This window comes from Molothrus aeneus, chromosome 12 (assembly GCF_037042795.1).
Source record: "Molothrus aeneus isolate 106 chromosome 12, BPBGC_Maene_1.0, whole genome shotgun sequence".
Classification (NCBI taxonomy): Eukaryota; Metazoa; Chordata; class Aves; order Passeriformes; family Icteridae; genus Molothrus; species Molothrus aeneus.
The window spans coordinates 20,671,024-20,683,217 of record NC_089657.1 but is presented as its reverse complement, the minus strand read 5'-3'; the positions used below and the strand labels follow the sequence as shown (position 1 = coordinate 20,683,217).

The 12,194-nt window shown below is 54.2% G+C and overlaps 2 long non-coding RNA genes across 5 annotated transcripts; one reads left to right on the top strand and one right to left on the bottom strand.

Annotated features, from left to right (window-relative positions):
- Window positions 1-490: 490 nt before the first annotated feature.
- Window positions 491-2,601, bottom strand: LOC136561780 (uncharacterized). The gene is made up of 4 exons (XR_010784405.1): window positions 2,504-2,601; window positions 2,078-2,197; window positions 1,280-1,445; window positions 491-750 (listed from the first exon to the last, which is right to left on the bottom strand). It is a non-coding gene; the product is annotated as an uncharacterized lncRNA (long non-coding RNA).
- Window positions 2,602-8,724: 6,123 nt separating this feature from the next.
- On the top strand, window positions 8,725-11,829 carry LOC136561690 (uncharacterized). 4 transcript variants are annotated; one of them, XR_010784384.1, is made up of 3 exons: window positions 8,725-8,834; window positions 9,078-9,126; window positions 9,722-11,829. It is a non-coding gene; the product is annotated as an uncharacterized lncRNA (long non-coding RNA). The 4 variants fall into 4 exon arrangements; XR_010784385.1 differs by having other exon boundaries at window positions 8,752-8,838; XR_010784386.1 differs by lacking the exon at window positions 8,725-8,834 and having other exon boundaries at window positions 8,894-9,126; window positions 10,054-11,829.
- The last annotated feature ends 365 nt before the right edge of the window (window positions 11,830-12,194 follow it).

Below are 12,194 nucleotides of genomic sequence, written 5' to 3'. Positions count from 1 at the left end.
TGCAGCTGGGCTGTTGTGCCTCGGGCTGTTCATCAGCTCCATCGGGCCCCAAGGCCACACAGCCCTTCTTCCCTTCCCTTCTGGCCCTCGTCCAGAGGAGCAGACCCTGTGCAGCACCCTGGATTGGTAATGGCCCATCAATTCGGTTCTATCAAGTGTGTATTAATTAGGGAGGAGCTTTGTTTTGCCTGCTGGAATTGCTGAGCAGACTGTGTCTCTGGAGATGCTCTTGATGGCTTCCCTCTTTTCCTGGGCTTGCCACTGGAGGAGGTCCAGGCCCAGATGATGCCAGGGAAGGAAATGTGCCCTCAGCCCAGGGACGCTCAGCATGGGCTCCCCCAGCCCTCTGGGCCCCGCCGCTGCTCACAGCAGCCCCTGCCTGGCTCCTGCCTGCCCACACCGTGGGCGTCCACGGCTGCTCCTGGGCACGGAGCTCAGCCAGTGCTGCTGCCGGGTGGGCTTTGCTGCTGCTACCACCCGGACACTGGGGTGACAGCTCCATCTCTTTATTGCAATAGAAGAGCTGATTTGGGATGCTCTTGGTCCGTGGTCAGTTGAGCACTTCCAAATCCTTTCCTGGTGCTTTCACCTTCGGCCTCAGATGGAGGGCTGGGCCTGTGGCCTCAAAGCACCACAGAGCTTTGAGGTACAAATGTAAACTGGTCAGACTCAGAGGTGCTGCTATTGCTCTTCCGGCTGTAGAGGTCTTGTGACCAGCCACCAGCTTTCAACTTTTCTTCAAGGTGTTGCCTGTGTAAAGACGTCGTGGCTTAGGCTCCAGCTGCCAGTGGCACACAGGGAGCCTCGTGCACAGCAGGGCCCAGAGCTGGCAAGGCTCCCCAGCACGGCTGGAGCTGCTGGCGCAGCTTGGCCCAGCTGCACAGCTGTCCCTCAAGGCCCCGGCCAGCAGGGGACGGCTCTGGGCAGGCTCCCTGGCCAGGAGCGGGCCCCAGAGCGCCTCTGCCTTTCAAGGGCAATCTCGTCCCTGCTCTTTCTCCTCCCCACCTTGCTTTGCCTCTGCCCTGTGCCCCTGGGGCTGCTCTGGGCCAGGCAGCCTCAGTGGGAGCCAGCACTGGCTGCAGCCCCAGCGGGCCCCCAGGACAAGGCCCAGCAATTAAGAGGCCAATGAAAGCTCTGGGCAGCAGCAGAACCCTCAGCAGAGGTCTTCGGACAATCATGGACTGGCCAGAACTCCACTCCAGCCTCACTGGTAATGTTTCCTGTCTACATGAGGCTTTCAAAAGAAGCTGTTTGAGAGGGAGAGCAACAAAACACTCACCGTTTTCTCTTCCAGGAATACCAGATTCCAAAGCAGCACAACATGAAGACAAGCTCCCCACCAGCCGCAATGGCCATTAACTCTAACAAACAGTGAGTTCCCTTACAGAAACCCCTTCCAGGGCCCTTCTGGGAATCAGGAACACGTGTGGTGGGGCCGGCTGCACCTGTGGGAGCAATGGGGAGGGTGAGCCCGCGCCGTGCTGCACTGCTGAGCTGGCAGCACGGTGCATGCGGGCAGGACCTTCTCCGTTTCCCCCAGAGCTGGGGCCTGCAGGCACCTTGCCGCCCCTTGGCACAGGCTGTGCCACCCAACAAAGCCCAGCAGGCCGGGAGGGGAGCCCGGGGCCAGCACAGCTGCTTGGGCAGTCGCTGCTTGGAGGGACACGGGCCAAACCCATCCCTGAGCAGCCAGTGGCAGCCCTGGCCCTCCCTGCCCCATGACAGCTCCCCCAGCCCCAGGGCACAGAGTCAGGCCCTGTCAGGACCCAGTGCAGCCCCTGCTCAGTCGGGAGCCAAGGCTGGCTCTGGCCCTGGGCTCATGGCAGGGCTCCCGCTCGGGGCTGCTCCTGTGCCTTGGGCCTCTGGGCACTCAGGGCCGGCTCCGGAGCAGCTGCAGCGGGAGGGACGTTGGTGCACGAGTCCCCTTTCCCCAGGGCTGTGAACGAGCTCTAGAGGCCTCCAAGCCTCCAGAGGCGCCTCCAGCTTTGGCTGCTGCTGGGCCATGCAAGGGCAGGCCCTGGGGGAAGAGCTGCTGCCACAGAGCCCTGCCAAGGGATGAACCCGGCACAGCAATTACCTCCTGTGCCTGTGCCTGTGCCTGTGTCAGTCTTGGCCTTCCTTACTGCAGCAGGGGCTGCCAATTGGCCTCTGCTTCCTTGGGGAAACACTTCCTTCTGTCCTGCCTTTTGGTCCATCACTTGAGAAACAAAAAAAGAACAGCTGGATCAGATGGAACAATTCCCCATTTCTTCGGTGGCATCTTCAGGGCATCATGCTTATCAAAAATGGGGAAAAGATCCACAAAACATCTGGGCTTTTTGGGCTGGGCCAGCGCCCACCCTCCTTCAAACAGCTGCCAGTGCTGAGCAGAAGTTGTGAGTGAATTGTGCAGGGCCAGGGCACACACGTGCATGGCTCTGTCCTGGCACCTGCAGCGATGCCCCCCTGGCCGAGCTTTGGGCTCTGAGCTGGCAGCTCTCCCAGGGGAAAGGCCTTGACCTACCCTCACCATCTCCCAGTGGCTCAGTCCTGGATCCCAGAAGTTCAGTCCTGGACATGGGTTGGGAAGCTGCATCACCTTCACCAGCAGGCTTGGCTGCAAATAAAAGGCCATGATACTGCTGAAGATTCTCTTTCTGGCCTGAGTGGCAGTGAGTGCACCTGGGTGATTGGTGCCCGCCAAAGCACTCCCTCAGCTCTGCCTTCCACTCAGAAGCAGGGCCAGGGGGACCATGTGCCTGCAGTGGCCCCACACTGGGATGGAAGGAGCCCCTTGCGGGGCAGTCGGGGCAGAAAGGACTCCCTGGAGCTGCCTCAGCTCTAAACCCAGCCCCAGGCAGGGCCAGGGCTTGGCAGTGGCAGCAGGAGCAGCTCAGGCTCCCTGGGGCTGGCAAAGGAGCTGAGAAAGGCTCAGCCCCGGGCACAGCCCTGGGCCCGGCCCCTTCCCTCTCTGCTCTTCTCTGTGGCTGCACAGAGCACAGGGAATGACACACAGCCATTGCACATGGGAGGAGGATGGACAGCTAAATGCTCCTTCCTCCCACTGACAGCGATCCTGTGGGATCCCTCAGGGCTCCAGAAGGGAGTAGGGTAGGGCTTCCAGATTCCTTCAGCCCTGAGATTATGTTAAAGGGAAATGTAGCATGAGTGAGCTCGTGCCACATAGGCACTGATTATTTTCTCAGAAAAGGTATATGGAGAACTTGCCTTCAGCATCCTCCAAGGATTTGAAATGGTTATGTGCCAGGACTTCCAGATAATCCATTTCAGGATCCCAGTCTAGAAGGGAGCACAGATCAGAACCATTTCCATGGTGTACTGGGATCCCCTTCTGCCTCTGGGAAATGAGCACTGCAAGGGGTCGGGTAAGGCTGTGGGAGCCAGGTGTGAATGGACAAGGCCAAACTGCACAGGGGTCTGGGGAGCTCTGTGCTGGCTCCTGGCCGCTCTCCACAATCTTTCCATGCCCTGTGCAACATCCACATCCCTGGAGGGGAGACTGGAGCAGCCCAGGGCCCTGGGGCTCTCTCCCTCACACACACAGAGGAAATCCTTCCTAAATCCCTGAGAAAAACTGCAGCAGGCAGTGCCACAGCTATCCCTGCCTCCCTGTGTCCCACCTGCCCTCCTTCTGCTGGGACACTGCCCAGTTCTCAAGGGCACATGGCCAGGCCCTCTCAGGCCACACTGGAGCCTTGCTCTGTCCCTCTGCCCTTTCCCCACCGTGGGCACCCCGTGCAGCCGCTCCCAGGTTTTGGGACGTGTCTCCCACGGAGGGAGCCCAGCAGGACAGCTCAGTACCCGAGTGCCCTGAGCCTGCTCAGGATAATTCCTCTGGGCTGTGCCCGTCTTGTCTGGGCTGTGCCCGCAGTGCCAAGCAGCAGAGAGGGCAGCTCAAGCCTCAGCAGGGCTCAGGCCCAGAGGCACAGCAATTACCTCCTGTGACTGTGCCTGGCATCGCCTCCCTTCCTGCAGCAGAGGTTGCCAATGAGCCACTGCTTTGTCCAGGAAATGCTTCCTTCTGCCTAGGCTCTCCATCTGCTTCTGGAGAAAGGATGAGGTACAGCTGGAACAGGTGGGGCTGTTACCCACTGGGGAGGTGGCATCTTCAGGAGTCTTGTCAAAGTCATGGATAAGTTTCAGGAAATCAGATGGGCTTTGGTGTCTCTCCCTAAACCTCTCCCTCCTCCAATCAGCTGCCCCTCCTGATCTGCTCAGAGACTTTCGGAAATTGCAGGGGATCTCAGGGGGTGCGTGGCCCTGGTGGTGCAGTTTGGTCTGCCTGTCAGCTGATGCCAAATGCCTTCCTGCAGAGGCTGGGGAGAAACTGCAGCCAGGCCAGGCTGGGAAACAGCCCTGCAGGGCGTGGAAGCAGCAGCGGGGCAGCCAGGCTGCCATGGATCCCTTCCTGCTGTGCCGGGCACGGCGTGTCCAGATGTGCAGCCAAAGCCCCCGGCTGCTGAGCCCCAGGACAAGGCTGAGGGAATGCACCCACCACGGTGTCTCTCCAGATCACTCAGCATCTGGTCCAGAAGTTCAGAAGGCTTCAGGGATTTTTTTTCTCCTTTAGCTTGGGTCTTTCCTTTTGGAGGACCTTAAGAGAAAGTTTTCCATTTCCCATGAATGGATGCCACAAAAGCAGGGCTCAGCCTGTGGTGGGGTCAGCGGGGACACACTACTAACCCCTGTGATGGGAACTGGGCTTGCGTGCAGCATCCAGCCCAGGAGTTGGAAAATTCTGCTCTGCAGACACACCTGTAACTCAACAGCCACAGAAGCTTCTGTCCCCTGGTTCTTGCCAGGTTGTCAATCATTTTTCTATGGAAAAACAGTGATATCTTACCTGTGTGAGGTCCCACTGGATCCAAACTATCTTCCAGCCAAGGTTCCAGAAAAACATTTCCAGCATCCCAATCTGAGGATGGGAACAGAGATCAGAACCATTTCCATGGTAGCAACTGACAGAATGAGAGGACACAGTCTTAAGCTGTGCCAAGGGAAATATACGTTGGATATTAGGAAAAAGATTTTTACAGAAAGGGTCATAAAGTACTGGGATGGTTTGCCAGGGAGGTGGTGGAGTTATCATCCCTGGATGTGTTTTAAAAAAGACTGGAAGTGGCACTCAGAGTCATGGTGTATTTGAGGTGTTAGGGCTGGGTTGGACTTGATGATCTTGATGGTCTCTTACAACCCAGTGATTCTGTGATTCATGGTGTGCTGGGATCCCCTTCTGCCTCTGGGAGCTGGGCACTGCAAGGGGGTTGGGTAGGGCTATGGGAGCCAGGTGTGAATGGACAAGGCCAAACTGCACAGGGGCCTGGGGAGCTCTGGGCTGGCTCCTGGCCACTCTCCACCCTCTTTGCAGGCCCTGTGACACATCCCTGGAGAGGAAACAGGGGCTGCCCAGGGCCCATGGAGGCTCTCTCCCTCCCCCAGAGGAAACTCTCCCTAAAGGCCTGGGGAAAACCATCCACAGCATTTCCTGGGGAGCAGGGAGCGCTGTCCCGGCAAAGAGGAGCCAGGCTGCCGGCTCACCTGCTCGCCGCGCTTGCAGCGGAGCAGCCTGGGCAGCCCTGGCAGGCAGGGCCACGGCCAGGAGGAGCAGGAGGAAGAGGCGCAGAGCAAGGGCCATGGTGCCTTGCCCTCTGCCAGTCCCGCAGCTCTTGCTGCCACCGCTGTCCTGCCACCGCTGTCCCAATGGCAGCACCACTGCTGCCACCGCCGCTGCTGCCGCAACAGTTGTGCCCAAGGACTGACTGCTCACTCCTCGTGCTGCTGTGCAACCACCGGGTCTGGGACCTCTGTGACCTCAGAGCCAACTGTGACCTCAGACTGCTGTGATCCCTGAGCCTTCTGTGACCTCAGAGCCTTCTCTGACCTTCAGGCTGGGGCAGGATTGTGTGGGATGGATCTCAAGATGTGCCCTTCTAGTGAGGAGAGCATGTCCTGCCAGGCAGCTGCATCCAATCTTTCAATCTTTTGGGATTTTTTTTTTTTTTTTTTTTACTAGAACTGAATTATATGACAGTGGATATGTGAGATTTCATGGGTTTACATGCAATAGCCTTGTCAAGTCCAAAATTCAACTCACATTGGTGATTCCCACTATTGCAGGCAGCACCAGCCCTGCCACACGACACTACGTGTGTGCTGTGTGCTCAGTGCTGGGTTTTGGGGCACGATTGACACGACAACTAGGCCCTGTCATCCCCAAAAGCAATGTCTGATCAATGTGTGTGGACACAGGCAGGCTCATCCAGCTGTTCATGATTAAACCTGTCCAGTTACTGGTTTTTTTTCAGTCATTAATCCATTTACTCTAATTTCCTAGTTGCTGTACAACACACGACGTATTTAAAGATGAGGAATGACTTATGTGGTTTCTGTACCTCTGGCTAAAAGCAGCACCCAAATAGTACTGTCTTGATAACTACTCAAGTCTTACAGTGAAGTGTTTTTCTACATTACACAGAATTATCAGAGAAGTAAGGTGTTCCTGCATCACTCAAACTATTTTACTTATTATTTCCTTTGTAGATCATTTGTTTGAGGGATGGAGGAACATGTTAGCTTCTTATCAAATAATCTAATTGAAGGCTTATTGTAGAGATTTAAATTTGAGCTTGAAAAAATCTTTACCCAGGAGAAAAGATAGTCATCTCAAATCTTTAAAGAACATGCAGAAAGCATAAACTAGATATGAATTTTTCCCTCTTTTCTTTTAGAAATCTGCACACTTTCTATCCTATAAGTGCTAACTCCCTACTGATTCAAAAATATATTGATTAGAAATCATAGCTGTTGATCAATACTTCACAGAGTCCTAACATATCAAAGTTATTATAATAAAAAAAATAGCAGTAAGATTCAGAAGTTTATTCCAAAATTATGTCTGAAAGGAGACACATCTGCCCTTTTCCGAGCAGCACTCCTGGCCAATACCGTGCGATAATTGCTCCTGGTCAGTTGTGCCGGTGAGCCAGCGCGGTTCCGGGCAGTGTCGGAGCGAGCGCGGCCGCGGGCGGTTCCGCAGCGCTCCCGGCCGGGCTCGCTCGGGGCTCCCGCCCCATCTCGTGAGCCCCGGGGGAAGTGCAGCGGCACCGAGCGCTGCGGGCACCGGGCGCTGCAGGCACCGGGCGCTGCGGGCACCGAGCGCTGCGGGCACCGGGCGCTGCGGGCACCGAGCGCTGCGGGCACCGGGCGCTGCGGGCACCGGGCGCTGCGGGCACCGAGCGCTGCGGGCTCCGCGCTGCTCCTCTCCCTGCGCTCGGAAAAACAGGCAACATACACTCGGCATTACAGATAACACGCACTACTGCAGCCAGGCGCATTTACTTAATAAAGTTTTACCTCTACAAGATTAAAACCTGCATTTTAGCTGTTAAGGCGTCATGATTTAGTTTGTTCAACGTGCAAAGCATCTGCCCTACGCAGTCAGTAGCTGGGTCATTGTTTAATCTGTTCATGGCTCTCATGACCACTACCAAGGCACACGTTCCCTTCCTGAATCTGGGATAAAAATTACTACTTTTGAAGTGAAGCAGGACACCAGACACACAAAAACGTCATCCTTCCAACTCTATAAACTTTAAAAAAAAATGTTAAGAACTGACAAGTTTCATTATTTAAAAAATTTCTCAAAAGAAAAAATTCTGACAAGACTACATTTTGCATTCCCACAGTTTTGTTTACTTCAATATTTGACACTGAATATCATTATATATATAGTTATATATAATTGTAAATATTATATTGAGTATTGTAGCCAATACTTTTATTTATTAGAATGAAAACCGATCCCAAAAGTCTTGTGAAAATTAAGAGACGTGGAAAACGAATGCTATGTTTGAAGTTCGATTTTAAACATAGCATTTCTCTCCCTGAGCTTGTATGAATCCCGATGAGTGTGATATTACAGACACACTAAGGAGCTGAAGGTCCACTTCTCCTCCTCTGAAAGGCTCTGATGCTCCCTGCAGACTCAGTGCATCCCCCATACTTTACAAAAATCAATCACGTGTACAGCCAGAAAAGGTCATTTGGACCCTAGTGAGGTGGTGGTGTGCCTGCAGTGAGAGGATCACAGGAAATGGCCTTGAGCTGGGACAGAGGAGATTCAGATCAGATATTAGCAAAATGTTTTCACTGTTCGGGTGGTCAGGCATTGGAGGGGCTGGCTGCTCAGGGCAGTGGTGGAGTCACCACCCCTGGAGGTGTGCCAAAGGTGTCTGGGTGTGGCGCTGGGTGCTTTGGGGGTGACAGAGTCAGTGATGGGTGACATTAAAGGGCTTTTCCACCCTTGATTCCACGATTCTGTGCGATGGGCCACGGGAAGGCCAAGGCCCCTGAACCTATTAATAGTGCTAATGCCGCACCCAACGCCCGAGGGGCCCGGGCCGAGCCGCGGGGCAGACACGGGCAGGGCAGGGCAGGGCAGGGCAGGGCAGGGCAGGGCCGGGCCGCGGGGCTCACCCCCGGCAGGGCAGGGCCGGGCAGGGCAGGGCAGGGCAGGGCAGGGCCGGGCCGGGCCGGGCCGAGGTGGAGGCGGGGAAAGGCGGGCGCGGCCCGCGGCCGCCGGGGGCGCCATTACGGCACCACCGTGGAACGCGCCCGAAATAAATGGCGGACGGGGGCGGAGCCCTGTTCATAGCGGACCAATGAAGAGCTACATTCCCGGGCGGGGGCGGGACTTCGCGGCCCCACAGCCAATGTGCACGGGAGGCGGCGGGTGATGGACGGGCGGGCGGCGGCTGCGGCGGGCGGGGCGCAGCGCCCTTCCCGTGGTGCCGCGGGAGCGGCGGCCGCGGCGGCCGCGACTTCATCCGGGTCCCGCAAGTACCGGGACGGCGGGGCCGGGCGGTGGCCGCGGGACCGGGGGGGGGGCGCGGGAGCGGCCGCGGTGTCGGGGCGCGCCGGAGAGAGGGTGGGAGCGGAGGGCCCGAGCCAGAGGGCCCGTACGGGCGGGCGCGGGGCCTCGGCCCGGCCTCTCCGCCGCCTCTGCCGCGGGCCCGGTTCATTGTCCTTATTCCCCTCATCGATGCCTTTTTCCCTCGTTCTCCCCCGCTCTCCTCCAGGCTCACTGGAAGGTCCGGAAGTGCCGCCCCCGGGAGCCGCCGGCGCCAGGTACGTCACTGCCGGGGCCGGGGGGACCTTGGCCGGGGGAGCCCCCCTGGTACCGGGGCCGGGCGGGGCTCAGCCCTGCTCGAGCACCGAGAGGGCGGCAGCGGGGTCTGAGCTCGGAGCGAGGGGCGAAAGGTGAAGAAAATCCCTTAGGAAGTAGGTGGAAGTGCTTTGGCGGCCCAGCCCCTGTCAGGGGGCTGCGCGGGGCTGTCGTTCGTGGCCAGCACCATTGCCTGGCGTGGGGCTGCGCCTGCCGGGCCCATCGCCCCCGGCGCCTCCCGCCGCATCCTCGCGAGCGGCCTGGCCTGGAAGCAGCTCGGGAGCGGCGGCACCGCGGCCGGTGCGGCCCTGCCCGGCAGCGCGTGGGGTGACACGGGCACATCGCAGCCAGGGCCGCTCACGGCGGGCTCGGGGCTGGCTGCGCGCCTGAGCAGCAGCACCCCGGTGGAACAGGGATGCCCTGTGTACCACGTACCTGCAGTTTCTGACAGGAACTCTGGCTGGCCTCTGGGCGTTGCAGGAGTGGCTCTTGCCTTTGGCATGGGTAGCTCAGCCCCCAGGCCAACTCAGGGCTCAGCATGTGTGGGTTCTCTTGCAGGGCTGGTGGTGGCACAGAGCAGGGTCCGGCCCTGGCATGCCGCAGTTGCTGCTGGTGACTTTATTCTGGCACAGTTCACTCTGTTTTAGATGGAGGTGTTACCTCATCAAATTGTGGTTTTGTGATTTTACGTTGTCACTTTCCATGAGAGTGACTGAAAGAGCCTGCCCAAGGAGTGGAGACATCTCCAGATTCCTCTCTGGAGACATTCCAAACCCACTTGGATAAATTCCTATGTCACCTGCTCTGAGTGACCCTGCCTTGGCAGGGGGTTGGACTGGATGATTTCCAGAGGTCCCTTCCAGCCTTAATAATTCTGTGATTTATTTCAGGGGTGAAAGCTCAACCTGATGATCAAGGTCAGGATAATCCTTGTTTAGTGATGTGCCTGTCCCACCTTGTTGGTGCTGCTCTCTGTCTGTACTACTCTGCACAGGCAGTTTTGTGACTGAAGTGCTTAATTGGCAGGGAAAACTTGCTCCCATTCAAATTGTACACAGCGGCAATGCTCAATAGCAGCAGTGGGGCAAATTGAATCCATCACAGAATTTTTGAGAAAATCAATCCGTCCCTTCAAAAGCAATAACTTAAATAATATTTAAGAAACAGGACATCTTCAAACATCCCCAGCTGCCATGGACTTCACAAACAGTTTGCGGTGGCTTCTGGTGTCAAATTTGACCAGTTCTCTTCACAGCAACCCTCAGATGTTTAATAGTCTGAACTTCCAGGAAGTTTTTTGCAGTGGTGGTTGAACCTTGTGGCAGTCAACATGCAATAATGGCCTAATGAGGGTTTTTTTGCCCTATGATAGTTAGCCTTGTGAAGAGGGACCTAGTAAATAGCTGTATTGTGATATTTTTAATGAACATTTGCTGGCTGTGATTTTTTTCCACAGAGTTTTTTCCAAGTTGTACTCTACGTATCTTATGTGCAACCTCAAATCACATAGGTTATGCTAGGAAATGATTTTGCATACTAATACTGGAGATTTAGTACTTCCTTAGTCTAAAGGAAGTTTAGATAAAACATAGGTTCACTTGCTTTGTTTTCCTACTGCACTGAGCTGTATCCTTACTTCACTTTCCTTTTGATAAATGTCTTCTGTAGTTTCCTCTGTTTTCAGTGGTGGAAAACATCAGTTCATTTGCAAATAGTGAAAGGCTCCCAGGACATAGAGAGGGTAATAGATGGTTGTTTATATTGCCAATTAATAACATAACACAGCAGTCTTGAAATATTTTTGTACACTAACTTTCTTGCTGAATTTTGTAATTGTTATCATATGTAAACTTTTTACAGAAAAAACCTACTTCCTCCTAGCATGTTCTAGGAGACATAAATCTAGTGAATAAATACACAGTTGTTTATTTCATATATATATATATGTATATATGCACACACATTTATGTTTGAAGCAGGGCCAGATAACCAAACTGATGCTTTCCTTTGAGAAGGGCACTGAGGCCTTTGTAATGTTTGAGGCTGAATATATTTATTTATTTATTTATTTATAAAGATCTCCCTCTGTGTGTTCTGAGAGAGGAGTATTCAAAGAGGAGTAGAAAATGTGATCATTTTGGTGTAGTCATTCTCAGACCTTCCTGAGATTTCCAGCAGCACTGTGCAGTGCTGTGGCACATGCACCACTTGGTTGCAGAGAGTTTAGTACTATTGCCATAAAACCAAGTGTGTCTAGGGAGGGAGGCCAGGATTTGTGTTCATAGCAGAAATCATTAATTGTGCTCACAGACTTTACTTTTCCACAGGGGATGGGCTTCATTCTGTGCTTGAGTGGGCAGTGGTGACTTCCCATTTCTCTCAGGCCACGGTTTCTGGATGTTTATGTTCCATCTGTAAGTGCATGGTTAGAAAAATAAATTGAAACCAAGCACACTAATTGAAAATGTAGCACAACAGTAATATCTTGTGATAATTACTTTAAGCCATAATGTTCTGTGTTAATTAAATGCAAGTGGGGTAGAGATTTTGGAAAAAAACCTGTATTTCCAATTAAGGCAGCAGACAAAGGCATTATTGGTAGCAGTCAGTGCTATTAATCTTAATGTTGTGTAAAAAATACCAAAAAATACCATTGTGGACATCTATTCTTGTCTGGGTGTGTGGACTGTGTTGCTGCCCAAGAGCACCTCTGTGCATTTTTATGTGGTGGATCTGCTTGTTCTCCTTTTCTCCTCACTCCAATTTCCCAGTACAGAGCAGCTTTCTGGTGTGATGTACTCTTGCTCCAGCATATTGCTGCTCAGTGGGCTGGCAGGTCCAAAAGGAGCTAATAAATGTTTCCGTTTTGGGTCTGCATAGGGGAAGAAAAGGTGCCTGGGCTTGAGCTGGGAGATGTTACCTTCAGATTAGCACATGATTAAGACAAAGGAAGGTACAATCCAAAACTGAATATGGAAGAGGAAACATTTTTAGTTTATGCTGAAACTTTTGTGTCAGTCACTATCTGATT